The 18,631-nt window shown below is 44.5% G+C and overlaps 1 protein-coding gene across 4 annotated transcripts in view; it reads left to right on the top strand.

Moving 5' to 3' along the window:
- The window catches only part of IQCM (IQ motif containing M), a 162,056-nt gene that overhangs the window by 47,039 nt on the left and 96,386 nt on the right, over nucleotides 1-18,631 (top strand). The window lies entirely within an intron of this gene.

The following is an 18,631-nucleotide window of genomic DNA, read 5'->3' as shown; positions in this document are numbered from 1 at the left end:
GATTCATTTTAAGTGTTTTATCCTAGTGAGCAAAATTTTAATCATCTGGTTTTCTAATCCCAGCTCTGTTACTGGCACAGTCTGTAAACTTGGCAAGGTCAATTCATCTGCTCTGGCTTCAGTTATTCCAGCTACAAAATCATTAAGAAGGACTCTCTGGTAGATGTGTTTACTTATGGCTTTGTGGATATTATAAAGAAGTCAGAGACAGCTATAAATTGTTGAAACCAATTTTCTTTTTAGGATTCTGCATGCCAGTATCTAGTATGCAGTATTTTATCATAATTAATTACAGTGGTACCTCGGTTTATGAACACAATTGGTTCCGGAAGTCTGTTCATAAACTGAAGCGTTCATAAACTGAAGCGAACTTTCCCATTGAAAGTAATGGAAAGTGGATTAATCCGTTCCAGACGGTCCGCGAAGTAACTGTTCATAAACTGAAGCGAACTTTCCCATTGAAAGTAATGGAAAGTGGATTAATCCGTTCCAGACGGGTCCGCGGAGTACTTAAACTGAAGCGTTCATAAACTGAAACATGGGTGTAATTGGTTCCGGAAGTCTGTTCATAAACTGAAGCGTTCATAAACTGAAGCGAACTTTCCCATTAAAAGTAATGGAAAGAGAATTAATCCATTCCAGATGGGTCCGCGGCGTTCATAAACCGAAAATTCATAAACCGAGGTGTTCATAAACCGAGGTTCCACTGTATGACCAGCAGAGTTATAAAATGAATAATTTACAGACCTATTGGCCACATCTGTATCAAAGCTCTAGAATTTCGCTTTCCCTTGAAACTTCAATGAAAAGTAATTTTGTCTTTACATATGGGATTGATTCACTGACCTCTTACAATGCAATCAGTCCCACTAGTACTAGATATTGTTGTTGTTGTTGTCAATTAAATTTCTATACCACTATTCATCCGAGGATCACAGGGTGGTTTAAAAAAACACAGCAATACATAACATAGTGTGTATATATACCAATTATTCCCCAATGTATACCAATTACCCCCTACAGTTTAAAAAGTCATAGATTGTTTAATTAGCCAAAGGGGCCTGGGAGAATAATAATAATAATAATAATAATAATAATAATAATAATAATAATTTATACCCGGGCTCAGGGCGGCTGACATCAACAAGATCACAACAAAACGTAAAAGAAAGAAAAACAATTGATTAAAATGCAGATTAAAATACAATCCAGATTTAAAAGAGGAATGTTTTGCCTGGTGCCTAAAGATATGTAACTAAGGCACCAGGCAATGCTGAGGAGAGCATTCCGCAAGCAGGGAGCCACCACAGAAAAGGCCCATTCTTATGTTGCTTGTTCTCTGGACCTCTCATGAAGAATTCAGCAGCAGCTGAAGATTCTGAACTGTCTTCAGAGGCAGCCCCACATATAACATGTTGCAGTAATCAAACCTAGAGGTTACCAGGTCAAATATTATCAAATTCACTTTGTAAGTTTAGCACAGGGGTCAGCAAACTTTTTCAGCAGGGGGCCGGTCCACTGTCCCTCAGACCTTGTGGGGGGGACGGACGGACTATATTTTGGGGAAAAAATATGAACAAATCCCTATGCCCCACAAATAACCCAGAGATGCATTTTAAATAGAAGGACACATTCTACTCATGTTAAACACGCTGATTCCCGGACCATCCACGGGCCGGATTTAGAAGGCGATTGGTCTAGATCTGGCCCCTGGGCCTTAGTTTCGCTACCCATGGTATAGCATGTCTAAGCAAATCTCCATAAAGAAATACATTAGCTCCATAAGTAGTGCCGGATTTATGTATGAGTTAAACAAGCTATAGCCCCACTCTCTTGCTCCCCCCCCAAAAAATGTAAAGGAAAAAAAACCCCTGGATGTACATTCCCCAAATATAAGATAAAAAAACAAAATAAAACCTACATACAGCAACAGTGTTCTGTGTTGTGTAGGCTCCTATTTGTTATGTACAAATGGCTTTAGACACCTATTAGGTCCATAAACTGCCATATATTCAACACAATAAACAGCAACAATTTGTTGTTGACAAAGGACAGCTGGACATATAAAGGGCCCCATTACTTTCAGTAGCTTAGGTCCTCATCAAACCTAAATCCGGCCAAGTCTGTAAGCAGTGTGCACAAATATCTTAAGCTGAACAGTTGACTGGGTATGATAGAACAATTCTTGCCTCATTACTTGTTGCAATATTCTGCTTCATCAGGTGACTAGTGCCAATATGGTTGACAATACTAGCATATTTTTTAATAGAGTGCATTTGCTTCAGGAACATTATATCCACACCTCTGTGTTTCCATGACACCATATTCAGGAGTACAATCACTGTGCAATATTGGAACAGCCATAGGTCAGTAGTAGATCACTTGTGCTGCAAGCAAATGATATTTGGTTTGATCCCTCGTAGCCAGGATTAAAAGGATATCAAGATTGTAGGGCTAGGGAACACCTCTCTGCTTGCCATATTGGATTGCTGCTGTCAGTCAATGTAGAGTGGACTAGACTTGGTTGAAAGGGAGATTCATAGGGACATTAGCATTCTGTTTCCATATGTGGATGATCCTTTTAGCATTATTTTCTTGGCAAATAACACACTCGGAAGCTTCTACTTATTGAAGTTATATCAAATTATATATTCTACATACTCTAAAATGTACATATTCTTAACTTTAAGTGATGTTGAATACATACTTCTCAGAATAGTAGACATTTATTCATAGTAATCTTAATCTTCTTTCAGTCCAATTATACAACTGGGTGTAAAACAATACTGATTCTATTACAGTATGTCTTTCCAGGATACGTTACAACTTGCATAAATTGTTGCAGTTTTCTCTTAGATTAGTTGAGATGGAGTGGTGCAATTAATTCAAGAAGGTGAATAAATGTTACTTATATTCTGATATATTCAGCAAAAACAAGACCTGGAGTTGACTGTGGCTCAGATCATCAGCTTCTTATAGCAAAATTCCAGCTTAAACTGAAGAAAGTAGGAAAAACCACTGGGCCAGTAAGATACAATCTAAATCAAATCCCTTATGAATACACAGTGGAAGTGAGGAACAGGTTTAAGGATTTAGATTTGGTGAAAAGAGTGCCTGAAGAACTATGGATGGAGGCTCGTAACATTATACAGGAGGCAGCAACGAAAACCATCCCAAGGAAAAGGAAATGCAAGAAAGCAAAATGGCTGTCCAACGAGGCCTTACAAATAGCGGGGGAGAGGAGGCAAGCAAAATGCGAGGGAGATAGTGAAAGATACAGGAAACTGAATGCAGATTTCCAAAAAAACAGCAAGGAGAGACAAGAGGGCCTTCTAAAATGAGCAATGCAAAGAAATAGAGGGAAACAATAGAATGGGGAAAACCAGAGATCTGTTCAAGAAAATTGGAGATATGAAAGGAACATTTCGTACAAAGATTACCATAATAAAGGACAAAAGTGGTAAGGACCTAACAGAAGCAGAAGACATCAAGAAGAGGTGGCAAGAATACACAGAGGAATTATACCAGAAAGATCTGGAGGTCTTGTACACCCCAGGTAGTGTGGTTGATGACCTTGAGCCAGACATCCTGGAGAGTGAAGTCAAATGGGCCTTAGAAAGCACTGCTAATAACAAGGCCAGTGGAAGTGATGATATTCCAGCTGAACTATTTAAAATTTTAAAAGATAATGCTGTTAAGGTGCTACACCCAATATGCCAGCAAGTTTGGAAAACTCAGCAGTGGCCAGAGGATTGGAGAAGATCAGTCTACATCCCAATTCCAAAGAAGGGCAGTGCCAAAGAATGCTCCAACTACCGCACAATTGAGCTCATTTCACACGCTAGCAAGGTTATGCTTAAAATTCTACAAGGCAGGCTTAGGCAGTATGTGGATCGAGAACTCCCAGAAGTGCAAGCTGGATTTCGAAGGGGCAGAGGAACCAGAGACCAAATAGCAAACATGCGCTGGATTATGGAGAAAGCTAGAGAATTCCAGGAAAACATCTACTTCTGCTTCATTGACTATGCAAAAGCCTTTGACTGTGTCGACCACAGCAAACTATGGCAAGCTCTTAAAGAAATGGGAGTGCCTGATCACCTCATCTGTCTCCTGAGAAATCTTTATGTGGGACAAGAAGCTACAGTTAGAACTGGATATGGAACAACTGATTGGTTCAAAATTGGGAAAGGAGTACGACAAGGTTGTATATTGTCTCCCTGCTTATTTAACTTATATGCAGAATTCATCATGCGAAAGGCTGGACTTCCGGTGAAGGCGCCCTGAGAGCGAGTCACGAAAACTTGGAGCTCCGCGTTTGCAGAGTTTAACCAAGAGGATAGTGGTGTTTAAAGGGGGGGTGCTTAGCGTCAAAGCCCCCTCCAAACGACGAAAGCACGGGGTTTTCGTCGGAAGAATAAGAAAAGTGGCAAAAGGGACAGAACTCCGCTACCGGCACTATTTGTGGAGGCGGCGGAGAGGAGTCCAGCTTTCTAACTACAGACGCCATTATCGCGACGCGGAAGACTTGCCCGGTAAGCGCCTGAAACTCACCGACTTAAAGATTATTAAGAGAGGGCCCCCCCCCCCGTGAAGAACGGAGGATTAATGACAAAAAGATAATTATTAAAAAGAGAAACCTCGCAGCAATTAAAAGCGCTGCCTAAGAGATCAGCGGGAGAGGCGCCGGGGGGGGGGGGGGGGGGAGAGAACAAAGTCGGAGAAACACTGTATCACCGGCAAAAGAATAGCTGTAACAACTGCTTGTGTATAAGAGTTATTTGGAAGAAAGTATCACAATTTAAGCTACAAGAAGGTTTTGACTGCTGTGTACCAAAGTATGTTTTAAAACGGAGACTGAGAGACTGCATAATTGTTATACGACCCGGTCCGACTGTGATTTGCGGCTTGAGACTGTCTTTAAGAAGAAGGGGGAGGAAGAGCGAAAGAGAAAGGACTAAATAACATCTTTGTAGAGAGGGGGACGAGGCAAAGAGAAAGAGAGGAAGAAAGGAAAGAGGGAAGAGGGGCTTGAAATTACTGAAAGAAAATGGCGATTGCTCACTTCTGCTAAACTGTTAAAACAAACACTCTCTAAGGAAGTGGGCGAATTTTGATGGACAGATAGGAGCGACACCTAGCGGTTGACTGCCTTAATGACACCCCACCCCACCCCCTATAGAGCTGGTGATTCTATGACTTCCAACTCTCTCCGGTGAACACAATTGTATTTGGAACCCCCCACTTAGAGACTGAAACTTGAATATTTGGAATTTCTTACATTTTTAATTCTATGTTTAAGTCCCCAATTCCAATTTTTGATATAATGATTTGTTAGAGCCCTTGAAAGGAGATTCCCACATAAGAAGGTGCGGGGCGCATAATAGGTGATTAAGGTGAACCTGGAGAACCAGTGGATACCTGTCTTGGATAAAAGAAGAGCTAGGAAGAAGTGCAAGACGATGGGATCAAAAACCAGAGCAGCTACGGTGGCTTCAAAACGCCAATCTCTTACGGGAGAGAATGATCCTCTAGGTGACGTCAAGGATTTGATCACCGAGATGAACAAAACTTTAATTACGGAAATAAATAAAACTCTAAACGACAAATTGGATTCTGTTGAGGCCAAATTAGAGAACAATTCCAAAGTGATCTCAGAACTGACTGGCCAAATCAAGGAACTCTTTGGCAAAAATAAGGAAATGGAAAAAGCGGTGAAAGAGCTAAACACCAAGGTCAACAATCAAGAGGACAACATTGGTAAACTGACAGCAGAGAGCAAAGACCTGAAAAGAATGCAAGAAAGGAATGATAAAGAGAGGAGAGAACTACTAAAGGCACAAGAGGAGCTGGCGGACCAACTGGCCTTAGTAGAAATGAGGCAGAAAGAATTAATTCTTCGTTTGAGAGGCGTCCCCGAAAGACAAGGTGAGAGGATCGACGAGAAGATATGTAAAGAACTGGCGGTATGGCTTGGTGTCAAAGAGGATGAGCTGACGTTAGACGTGGACAAAATATACCGAGTCAGAGGGGACAGATCCAAGAAATTTAAAGGACCCGGGGACTGTTTGATATTTCTAAACTCTGGTTTGCTAAAAGATAAAATTTTACAAAGAAAGAAACAGGAACCCCTGGTGATCGAAGGCAAGAGTATTGCCGTCTTCAAGGAGATCCCGAAACGGTTCAGACTTAAGAGACAAAAATATAAAAGACTGACAGACGCCCTAACAAGAAAGGGGATCTGGTATGTGTGGGAATTTCCTGAAGGTCTCACTTTCACATTTAAAGAAAGAAGAAAAACGATAAAGAGTGTTGAAGACGCAGAATCCTTTTTGGAGAGATCAGGGAGGGAACTGGTGGAAAGGGGAGAGGAGGAGGAGGAAGAGAGTTGAAATTGAAACAAGTTGCAAGGAAAAATTCATAATTTGTAATAGAGAGTAAGTTCTATTAAGAGGGTGGGGATGAGGGGATTACAATATTGAGTGCTAGAAATTTATGTAGTAAGTCTTCTTTACTCCTCTTATTGAAATAATAAAGTTAACTATTTTGAAGAAAGAGAAGTAAGTTATTAGAGAAATATTTTAACGCATACATAGACAGATATACATATAGATATATATAACAACAATAATATTAATAACATCAAAATAATTATGGAACTAAATATTGTGTCATGGAACATAAATGGATTGAATTGCAAGAGGAAAAGGAATAGGGTGGAACATGTATTAAAAAAAGGAGATTGGAATGTGATTTGTTTACAGGAAACACATGTGGTAAGAAAACATGAAAGGGTCTTAAAGAATGAACGATTGGGGAGAGAGCATGTATCGGCCGACAAGAAGAAGAAAAAAAGAGGAGTAGTAACATATGTAAAAGGGAATTTAAAATCAGAAAAGGTATTTCAGGATGATGAAGGGAGGGTGGTAGGGGTAAGAATCTATACACCCAAAGGGAAAGTAATAGTGATAAATATATACGCACCTAATGGATGCAAATCTGGATTCTTCCACAAAATTGAACAAATATTAAGTGAGGTTATTGATGGGGATGAGATAATATTCGCGGGCGACTTTAATGGTGTTGTATTACCAAGCTTAGATAGATCAAGTGATACCAAGAAAGGAGGCAAGTTGCCGAAAGCTTTCTTTCAAATAATTGAAAATTATGAGTTAAAAGATATGTGGAGACTCCAACATCCAATGGAAAGGAAATATACGTTTTTTTCCGAGGCAAAACAGTCAGCTTCCAGGATAGACATAATATGGGTCTCCACAGGTCTAGCAACATTGATTAAAAAGTGTGAGATTATGGCTAAATCGGTAACCGACCATAACCCGATAATGGTAAAGATTAGGGAAGAGAGAAAAAGTATTAAAAGGTGGAGAATGGACGACAGACTATTGGAAGACGAGGTCTTTGTTGGGAAACTGAGGGAGTTGGTGAGGGAATTCTTTCAGCTTAATGTATCGCCAGAGGTAAATTTAACATCTGTATGGGATGCTAGTAAGGCCTTTATCCGAGGGTTGTACATACAACAGAAAAGTAGATATAGGAGAGACAAGCAGGAAAAGATAGAAAAATTGAAATCTGAGATAGAATTAAAAGAAAAAGAATTGGGGAAAAACCCAAAAAATGTTAATATGAAGACACAAATGAAAGTGTTACAGAACAATTTAAAACAATTAATGGATGAAGAAATAGAGAATAGAATTATATGGGCAAAACAAAGAACCTTTGAATTGGGAAGTAGATCCGGTAAATTATTGGCCTGGCAATTAAGGAAGAGACGGAGTCAGCAACAAATTATTGCAATAAAGGATGGGGGAAAGCTTAAGACCAACCCAGATGAAATACAAGATGGCTTTGTGAAATATTATAGTAAATTGTATAAAGGGGAAAACATTAATAATAAGAAATTAGAAGAATATTTAGATAAATTCACTGGATTTGGCATCAGTTTAGAAGAATTGGAGAATTTAAATAAACCAATTTCATATCAAGAAATAACAGACGAGATAAATAAACTCAAATTGGGGAAATCACCAGGCACGGATGGCCTAACAGGAAAACATTATAAAGTGTTACAAAACGAATTAAAAGAAGTGTACAAGGTAATGGTAGACGGAATTCTAGAGGGAAGAGAGTTTCCGAAATCGTGGCAAGATACATACATTACCCTGATACCTAAGGATATTGAGAGAAGAGAAGAAATAGGGAATTACAGGCCAATTTCACTATTAAATATTGATTATAAAGTATTTGCTGGAATTTTAGCCAATAGGATAAAATGTGTATTAAATAAAGTAATAGGCAAAGAACAACAAGGCTTTCTACCCCAAAGGAAGATGTCTAGTAATATCAGAATCCTGCTAGATATGTTTGAATATGTGGAATGGAATCCTAGCAAGAAGACAGCTTTCATATTCTTGGACGCCAAAAAGGCATTTGATAATTTGGCATGGGAATTTATGATAGGGGCGTTGAAGAAATTAGGAATTAAAGGAAGATTTATGGAGGGAATAAAGGCCATATATAGTAAACAGCTGGCGAGGTTGATCATTAATGGGGACATAACAAAAGAATTTGAAATTTCTAAGGGAACGCGGCAGGGATGCCCATTGTCCCCACTATTATTCATATGGGCATTGGAATTCCTAATAAAAGATATCCAAATGGATAGGAACCTCAAGGGTATATCGGTTGGGAGAAGTGAGTTCAAATTGCGAGCTTTTGCCGACGATTTGATAATAATGTTGGAAGATCCCGTGGAGACCCTACCCAAATTGAAAGGTAAATTATTAGATTATGGCAAGGTAGCGGGATTAAAAGTGAATAATCAAAAAACGAAATTGATGATTAAAAATATAAGAAAGGAGGAAGAAAGGGAAATACAAAGGATTAGTGGGTGGGAAATAGTGAGGAAAATTAAATATTTGGGAATTACTATTTCCAATAATAAAGCAGATCTATTTGACAATAATTATGATAAAATCTGGAAGAAAATAAAAGAGGATTTAGAGAATTGGAAGGGACTGAATCTAGCATTCACAGGCAGGATTGCCGCAATTAAAATGATGGTCTTACCTAAATTGATTTTTTTATTTCAAATGTTGCCGATAAAATTAAAAAAAGAAACATTCGAAACATGGAAAAGAGATCTAAATAATTTTATTTGGCAAGGAAAAAAGGCAAGAATACAATATAGGTTGTTAACAGACGCAAAAGAAAGAGGAGGTTTGGGAGTCCCGAATCTGAGACTGTATTATGCTGCATCCTGCTTGTGTTGGACGAAGGAATGGTTCCTGTTGGATGATTTGGAGTTATTGAAACTGGAAGGCTTTAGAAATATTGGAGGTTGGCACGCATACCTATTAAAAGAAAAGAAAGGTGAATATACATCCTTCAAAAATCATATATTTAAAAAACCCCTATTCGATATTTGGGAAGAATTTAGATGTTTATTAGAACCTAAAATACCATGGTGGGCTTCACCCGTAGAAATGTCAGCAACAAGCAAGGAACCCAAAGGAAATAATTGGCCGACATATAAAGAATTGATCGAGAAAATAGATGACCAATATGAGCTAAAACCATATAACCAAATTGAGCAATATTGTCAAAGTTGGCTACACTACCTTCAACTACAATCGATCTTCAAAGAACACAAAGTAATTGGATTTGAAGACGAGAGATCAAAATTACAAGAACTATTATTAGAAAATCAGGGGAGACCATTGGCGAAAATTTACAAATTCTTATTAGAGTGGGAAATGAAAGATGAGATGGTAAAAGATGTAATGATAAAATGGGCAAAAGATATAGGGAGGGTAATTTATGTTAAACAGTGGGAGAAATTATGGAGTAAAGACATAAATTTCACAGCATGTATGACAATAAGGGAAAATATATGGAAAATGGTTTACAGGTATCATCTTACACCAGCAAAATTAGCTAAAATTTATAGAAACAACCAAGATAAATGTTGGAAATATAAAGAGAAATTGGGCGACTTTTTTCATTGCTGGTGGAGTTGCGACAGGATTAGCTCATATTGGTCAAATATTTACGAGGAAATGAAAAAAATGCTTAGATTCACATTCGAGAAAAAACCTGAGATCTTGCTGCTGAGCATGATCCCGGAGGATATACCAAAGGACAGGAAGAATATACTTCTTTATGCGTGTGCGGCCGCTAGAATGCTGATCGCCCAAAATTGGAAAGGAGATAAGGTTCCAACTATTCAAGACTGGCATATAAAATTGATTGAATACATGACACTAGCAAAGTTAACCGCAACGATCAGAGGGATACCAAAACAAACAATCAAAGATGAGTGGAAATATGTAGATGAATACTTTTACAAACAAAAAATAAGCACAAAATTAGTGATATGTTTAGATTAAGAGATACAAGAGGATAGGAAATAAGGTGATGGGAAAAGAGAAAGGTAATCAATCTAAAATAAAAGGAGAAGCTTAGTAAAATTTAATTATGTGAGGGAACCGATGATAAGTTTTGGGAAGTCAAAACTCTATCCTATTTTACACTTTTCTTATCTTCACTCTATCTATCTTCATCCTCTGTTCATCTTCCCCTCCCCTTCCCTCCCTCCCTTCCCTACTCTACCTCCCCCGTCCCACCTCCCCTTACCATTGACCTACCTGGGTCCTTTTCTCTGTTCGCTCTTCCTTTGTTCACTCTTCCTTTATTCTTATTCTTTCTTTTGTCCGGCTTGTCTGGTTTCCTATATTCTAGGCCCCCAGATCCGAGACTGTAAAGACCAAGTTTTGGATTAGTGGGATTTCATGGCCGATTTCAGAATGCTATGATTGGAAAAAGGCTGTTTATTTGTTATATGTATTTTCTGGTTTTGTAATTGGATTATATGTATTTTCTTTTTTTATATATGTATTTTCTTTGTAATTTTGTAATTTTGTAATTTTTAATAAGTAATAAAGGTTTTCTTAAAAAACAACAACAACAACAAAAAACAACAACGAAAGGCTGGACTAGATGAATCCCAAACGGGAATTAAGATTGCCGGTAGAAATATCAACAACCTCAGATATGCTGATGACACAACCTTGATGGCAGAAAGTGAGGAGGAATTAAAAAACCTTTTAATGAGGGTGAAAGAGAAGAGCGCAAAATATGGTCTGAAGCTCAACATAAAAAAAAAAACCAAGATCATGGCCACTGGTCCCATCACCTCCTGGCAAATAGAAGGGGAAGAAATGGAGGCAGTGAGAGATTTTACTTTCTTGGGCTCCTTGATCACTGCAGATGGTGACAGCAGTCACGAAATTAAAAGATGCCTGCTTCTTGGGATAAAAGCAATGACAAACCTAGACAGCATCTTAAAAAGCAGAGACATCACCTTGCCTACAAAGGTCCGTATAGTTAACGCTATGGTTTTCCCAGTAGTGATGTATGGAAGTGAGAGCTGGACCATAAAGAAGGCTGATCGCCGAAGAATTGATGCTGTCAGAGGGCCTGATATGGCTACTCTAGAGTAACGACTCCAGCATGGTCTTTTAAGGCTTTTATTAAGTGCTGATTATTTACAGTGTTCAGAGCGGTAAAAATGCATCCTTAAGGTGAGGTGTCAGAACCTCCGAATGGCGATTGGCGGGTTTTCTTCCAGCACCAAAGCTTTGGCAGACCCAACCTCTTCCCCCTACGTTTGCGTCGCAATTCGGGAGTTGGGGGGATTGGCCTCCCCCCCGTGCGTCCAACTTCCTGTCCCACCTGGGGCATGGGCTCCACAACCTTGCCTGAGCCTCGGACACCACTTCCTGACTCTCCGCTGGAGGCAGAGCTCTCCTTACTCTCTCCAGCGCTTGGGGATGGGCTGGAACTTAAGATGGGAGGGACTTCCCTGTATCCCTTGTCCCTCACATCCACCCCCCTCCCAGGCTCCTCTCCCCCCCTCCCTAGGGGCTCTCTGCTTGCTGGGGACGAGTGAAACCCCAAGAAGTCTGTGGCATCCGAGCCTGTGGGTGTAAAAATTTCCTCCCAATCCTGCGATCTTTCCCCTTCCCCCTGAGAAGACGGGAATCCCAAGAAGTCAGTGGCGTCAGAGCTGGTGGGAGTAAAAATGTTCCGCCAGTCCTCTCCTGCCTCTGACGTAGTCGACCTCGGTGAAACCCACACCTCTTCTTCCGTATCCTCAAATTCCGCTTCCCATCTCCATGGAGAGCTGCTGCCTGCGATCTCTTCCTCCCGCCCCTCCCCCTCTCCCTCCCTTTCCATGTGCCAGGGCTTGGGCCTGTGGGGGAACAGGGCGTGGAACTCTTCCACTAAAAATTCCTCAGGTACTTCCGTGGCCGGTATCCACTCATTGTGGGACGGCGGAGTGTCCTCCCATGCTATCAGGTACTCCAGCCCTCTCACCCCTCTCCTTGAGTCTAAAATCTCAGTTGCCTCATTGAGCTGTCGGGCGTCTCCCGTCTCCCCCCCTCCCTCTGGAGGCTGATCGCTGTCCCTGAACCTGGTACTTTCTCTGTACAGCGACAGCAGTGATCTATGAAACACTGGGTGCACTCTCATGTCCTCAGGCAGTGCTAGCCTGAAGGCTACCGGGTTGACCTGTTGCGTGACCGTGAAGGGGCCCAGCCTCCTGGGTGCTAACTTCTTGCATCGCCCCCTGGTGGGAAGACCTTCCGAGGATAACCAAACCTTGTCCCCCACCCTGATGACCTCTCCCGGTCGCCTGTGGCGATCTGCCCCCTTCTTGTACGCTTCCTTGGCCCTCTCCAAGTGTTCTCTGAGCTGCTGGTGCACCGTCTCCAGGTCCTCTGCCCAATCCTCTGCCTGTGGGCCCTCTTCCTCCTCCTCCCCCTCCCTCTCCGGGAAAGATCTGAGGTCGCGCCCGTAGTTGGCCTTAAAGGGCGACACCCCTGTGGAGACGTGCACCGCATTGTTGTAGGCAAATTCTGCCAGTGGCAGGCGATCCACCCAGTCCGTTTGCCTCTGGCTGACGTAACATCTCAGGTACTGCTGCAGAATGGCGTTGACCCGCTCCGCCTGTCCATTGGTCTGCGGGTGCCGAGCCGTAGACAAACTGACCTCCACCTGCAGGAGGTTCATTAGCCGCCGCCAGAACCTGGAAACAAATTGGCGGCCACGATCCGAAATAACTCTTAAAGGCAATCCATGCAGTCTGAATACGTGGTCAACAAACAGTTTGGCCGTCTCTTCTGCCGAGACCGCCCTGGCACACGGTATAAAGTGGCACATTTTGGACATGAGGTCCACCACCACCAGCACTGCGGTCTTGCCCCTGGACGACGGCAGGTCTGTGATGAAGTCCATGGACACTACTTCCCACGGCCTGTGCGGTGTGCCTAATGGCTCCAGCAAACCTGCTGGTGGCGCTCTGACCACCTTTGCTCGCTGGCAGGTGTCACATCCCCTTACATAATCCCGAACATCCTCCCGCACCCCTGGCCACCAGAAGTGTCTCATGACTAGGTGAGTGGTTTTGTCCCTTCCGAAATGACCCGCCGTTGGGTTGTCGTGCATCTGCTTGAGGACCTTACCTCTCAGCTGTTTGGTGGGCAGGTACAGGGCTCCCCTGTAAAAAAGCAAACCCCTCCTTTCCTCAAAGTCTTTAGCCTGCTCCCTCCCCCCTCGCAGCTCTCTGAAGATGCGGGAGGCAAACTCATCTGCTGCCGTCAGTGCTGTGAGTTCTGCCTCGCTCACCACTGCTGCTCCGCAGGACCATGCTGATGGGGGGAAAATGTGCCTGGGCGCTGGTGGCGACTCCTGCTCCATGTACTCTGGTTTGCGGGAGAGGGCATCCGCCCTGACATTCTGCTCCCCCGGGATGTAGTGGATGGAGAAGTTGAAGTTCGAGAAGAACTCTGCCCACCGTATCTGTCGCTGGTTGAGCACCCTGGCCGTTCTCCAGAACTCCAGGTTCTTGTGGTCTGTGCACACCTGGATGGGGTGCTTGGCGCCCACCAGGAAGTGTCGCCAGTGCTGGAAAGCAGCGTGGATCGCAAGAAGTTCCTTATCAAACACTGTGTAGTTGCGTTCAGGCTGTGTCAGCTTCCTGGAGAAGAAGGCTCAAGGTCTCCACTCTCTGTTGGCGTCCAGTTGCAACAGGATCGCTCCCAACACCCGGTCTGAAGCGTCTGTCTCCACGCGTAGGGGCGCATCCTGCACCACGTGGAACAGGTTCTGGTCGGACGCGAACACCCTCTTGAGGCTTTCGAACGCTGCTTGCGCCTCTGGCGTCCACCTGAACTTCTGCTTGCCTCTCAGGCAGTCCGTGATGGGAGCCGTAACCCGCGAGAAGTTCTTGATGAATTTCCTGTAGAAATTGGCGAATCCTAGGAGGCGTTGGGCATCTTTGCGCGTCCTGGGGCTGTGCCAGTCCAGGATGGCCTGCACCTTGTCCTTGTCCATCGCCAGTCCCTTGTCTGACAGTTTGTAGCCCAGGAAGTCCACTTCCCTGGTGTGAAACTTGCACTTCTCCAGCTTCACATACAGGTGGTTCTCCTTCAGGCGTTGCAACACCTCCCTGACATCCTTCACATGTTGCACTGGGTCAGCGGAATAGATAAGGATGTCATCCAGGAAGACCAAGCAGTTCTTGAAGAGAAGGGACCCCAGGACGTGGTGCATGAAGGCCTGGAAGCATGCTGAGCCCCCTTGCAACCCGAAGGGCATCACCAGATATTCAAAAGAGCCCAGAGGCGTGAACATCGTGGTTTTCCACTCATCGCCTTCCCGGATCCTGATCAAGTTGTACGCCCCCCTCAGGTCTAGCTTGGTGAAAATCTTGCCCCTGCGTGCCGCTGTCAGGAGATCGTCCACTCTGGGCATGGGGAAAGCCACTGGCTCTGTCACTGAATTGAGCCGTCTGAAATCCACCACAAGACGGCGCTGTTGCGTGTCTTTCTTGTCCACCCAGAAGACCGGGCTGCCCCCTGCTGCCTTGCTTTCTCTGATGAACCCCCGTTTGAGGTTCTTGTCTATGAACGCACGCAAATCCTCCAGTTCCTGATCTGACATGGCGTACAGCTTGGCTGGGGGTATCGTTGCCCCTGGCACCAGGTTGATCTGGCAGTCGAAAGACCTGTGTGGGGGTAGGTGGTCGGACTCCGCTTCGCTGAAGACCTCCTGCAGGTCCCAGTATTGCTTGGGTATCGCCTCACCCCCTTTGACATGCATGGTGGCCACCGTGGCTATTGGAGGCCCCTCCCCTGGTTGGTGCTGCATGCAATGTTCCAGACAAAAGTCCGACCCAAACGTGATGCATCTCTGGTGCCAACTTATGGAGGGGTCGTGGCGCGCCAACCAGCTCATTCCCAAAACGATGGGGGGGGGGTCTGAGATGGTTGTGACGTTGAAAGCCAGTGTCTCTGAGTGCCTTCCCACCGTCATTCTCATGGGGGGGGGGTTTGATGAGTGATGGCCCCTCCCAGCAACTCTCTGCCGTCAATGGTGGCTACGTGCAGGGGAAAATCCAGCTGCAGAAGCTGGATCTGGTGCTCTTCTGCAAAGTTTCTCGAGAAGAAGTTGGCTGAGGCACCACTGTCAATTAAGGCGAGGACCGTCAGGGGATAGCCATTTGGGAGCGTTAGCGTGACTTCTAGAACCACTCCTGCTCTGGGAGGGGTTGGCTGGCTCTGCTCCTCTCTGTGCGGGTGGGCGGGCTGGGGCTGTTGTCTGCTGACTGTGCCTGGCTGCTGCCCCTTGTCTCCTGCAGCCAGGCTGTCTCGTTTCCCTGCTGTAGTGCTGCTTCAGTGGGGGAAGGTACAACCGTTCCCGCCTTTCCTTGCCACTCTCTGCGATGAGGGCAGTCTCTGACGCGATGCCGGGGGGAGTTGCAGAGAAAGCAATTCCCGCCTCTTCCCTCCTTGCGTCTTGGCGCCGCCGGGGTTTGAAAAGCCCGCGTGCGCGCTCCACCGATCTCCATCGGTTCCGGCTCTGGGCTTGGTCTGGGCGGGTCTGGGGGCGGGCCCTGGGGTGGGGTTTGGTGATGTGGTCTGTCCTGGGAGCGTGGGAACCAAGGTTTTGCTGCGCGCGTCGCTTGTTTGTCATTCCATCTGGATTCCTGTCTCACCCCCACCGCTAGCGCCGCTTTGCTTAACTCATCCATAGTTCGCGGTTTAGGACCTCTTGCCAGCTCATCCTTAACGTCTGCATGCAAACCCAGGTAGAAGGCTGATTTCACTGGCTCACTTTGCAGATCCCACCCCAGTTTGTGCACCAGCATGGTGAATCTCGCCCAGTAGTCCCTAACTGTCGATTTTCCTTGTGTTAAGTTATGAAGCTCCTCTTTAGTGGCCTCCATTTCACTGTCACTAGCGTACATTATTTTTAAAGCTTCTAGAAATAATTTTGCGTTCTTCATGCAAGGATTTTTTTGCGCGATGAGCGGTCTTACCCATTCTCGGGCGGCCCCCGTCAAATGCTCTATGATAAAGGAGATTCTGTGCGCGTCATCTGGGAATTCTGCTGCATGCAATTCCAGCGCATAATTTATTTCTGTCTCGAATCCTAGGTACTCCCTAGGGTCGCCGCTAAACTTGGTGACTAGGCTCTGTCCCCTTCTCACTTGGATTAGCTGCGGCTGGGGCGCCCCCCACCTCTAGCGGCTTTTTCCTCTTCCAACTTTTTCTGCAGGTCCAATACCATCACCCTTAGCTGTTTCTCAGTCTCCTCTTTTGTCCTCACCTGGTCCACCAGCTTGTTCAGCTCCTCCTGCGCCCCTCGCGCTTCCTCCTGAGCGGCATGCAATTGCTGCTGTGCCTGCGCTGTGAGGTTCCGTAGCTCCTGCTTCGCTGCTTCGGTCTCCAGCCTCCAATGCTCAGCCTCTTGAGCGCTCATCGCTGCACTCCAAAGTAGCCAAAAAAAGATTCGGAGGTTGCTGTCAGAGGGCCTGATATGGCTACTCTAGAGTAACGACTCCAGCATGGTCTTTTAAGGCTTTTATTAAGTGCTGATTATTTACAGTGTTCAGAGCGGTAAAAATGCATCCTTAAGGTGAGGTGTCAGAACCTCCGAATGGCGATTGGCGCGTTTTCTTCCAGCACCAAAGCTTTGGCAGACCCAACCTCTTCCCCCTACGTTTGCGTCGCAATTCGGGAGTTGGGGGGATTGGCCTCCCCCCCCGTGCGTCCAACTTCCTGTCCCACCTGGCGCATGGGCTCCACAACCTTGCCTGAGCCTCGGACACCACTTCCTAACTCTCCGCTGGAGGCAGAGCTCTCCTTACTCTCTCCAGCGCTTGGGGATGGGCTGGAACTTAAGATGGGAGGGACTTCCCTGTATCCCTTGTCCCTCACAGATGCTTTTGAATTTTGGTGCTGGAGGAGGCTCTTGAGAGTCCCATGGACTGCAAGGAGATCAAACCTATCCATTCTGAAGGAAATCAGCCCTGAGTGCTCACTGGAAGGACAGATCATGAAGCTGAGGCTCCAATACTTTGGCCACCTCATGAGAAGAGAAGACTCCCTGGAAAGGACCCTGATGTTGGGAAAGATTGAGGGCACAAGGAGAAGGGGACGACAGAGGATGAGATGGTTGGACAGTGTTCTCGAAGCTATGAACATGAGTTTGACCAAACTGCGGGAGGCAGTGGAAGACAGGAGTGCCTGGGGTGCTATGGTCCATGGGGTCACGAAGAGTTGGACACGACTAAACGACTAAACAACAACAACATATTCTGATATCTCCTCAGTAAAATTCAGTGCTTGGAATGAACTAGTTGAGTTGAACAAAGTTCACTAAAATAGTTCAAAAATCTCTGAACTACCCCTGAAAGTAGTTCCCATATTACCAGGTGAACTAAAGGTGAATTAAGTTCATTTGGAGCACAACTCTGAATAATTTCTGATCTTCATATTCATTCATTCCCTTGCCACCCACCCCCACCCCAGCAGGAGGCATTTTAATGCTTATTAGCCAGATATGGCGGCATTGCTGTTTCTAAGAATGCCTAGTTACAGGTAGGTTGGTCTGACGTTGTAAAAAATAAAATAAAATCCTTCCAGTAGCACCTTAGAGACCAACTAAGTTTGTCATAGGTATGAGCTTTCGTGTGCATGCACACTTCTTCAGATACACTGAAACAGAAGTCACCATACCCTATGTATAGTCAGAGGGTGGGGAGGGGTATTACTCAGAAGGGTGGTGGGAATGGGTGATTGGCTGATAGGAGTGGTAAACCTGTTGATGACTGTTAACAACTGTCATTGGTCTTGCAGGAAAAAGCAAGGGCTGAGGTGCTAAAGAAAGCTTTATCATGTATAATGAGATAAGAATCCAGGTCTCTCCATGGTTTTAAGCTTGGTAATCCTGTTGTTAAGCAATGAGAAGGAAGGCATGAGAAGCATTTCCTGTATCTTTCTTGCTGAAGAGATGCACTCTCTTCCAACAGTAGCAGCTTACAGTGAGAAGTTTATGCCTAGTGCCATTAAGAGTGCTGTGGCTGGCACAAATAATAATAATAATAATAATAATAATAATAATAATAATAATAATTTATTATTTATACCCCCCCCCCTCTGACTGGGTTTCCCCAGCCACTCTGGGTGGCTTCCAACAGAAAAATACAATACAATAATCTATTAAACATTAAAAGCCTCCCTAAACACGGCTGCCTTCAGATGTCTTC

The sequence above is a fragment of the Zootoca vivipara genome, chromosome 9, assembly GCF_963506605.1.
Source record: "Zootoca vivipara chromosome 9, rZooViv1.1, whole genome shotgun sequence".
NCBI lineage: Eukaryota > Metazoa > Chordata > Lepidosauria > Squamata > Lacertidae > Zootoca > Zootoca vivipara.
The sequence above is the reverse complement of the archived record's forward strand: the minus strand, read 5'-3'. Positions and strand labels throughout refer to the sequence as shown.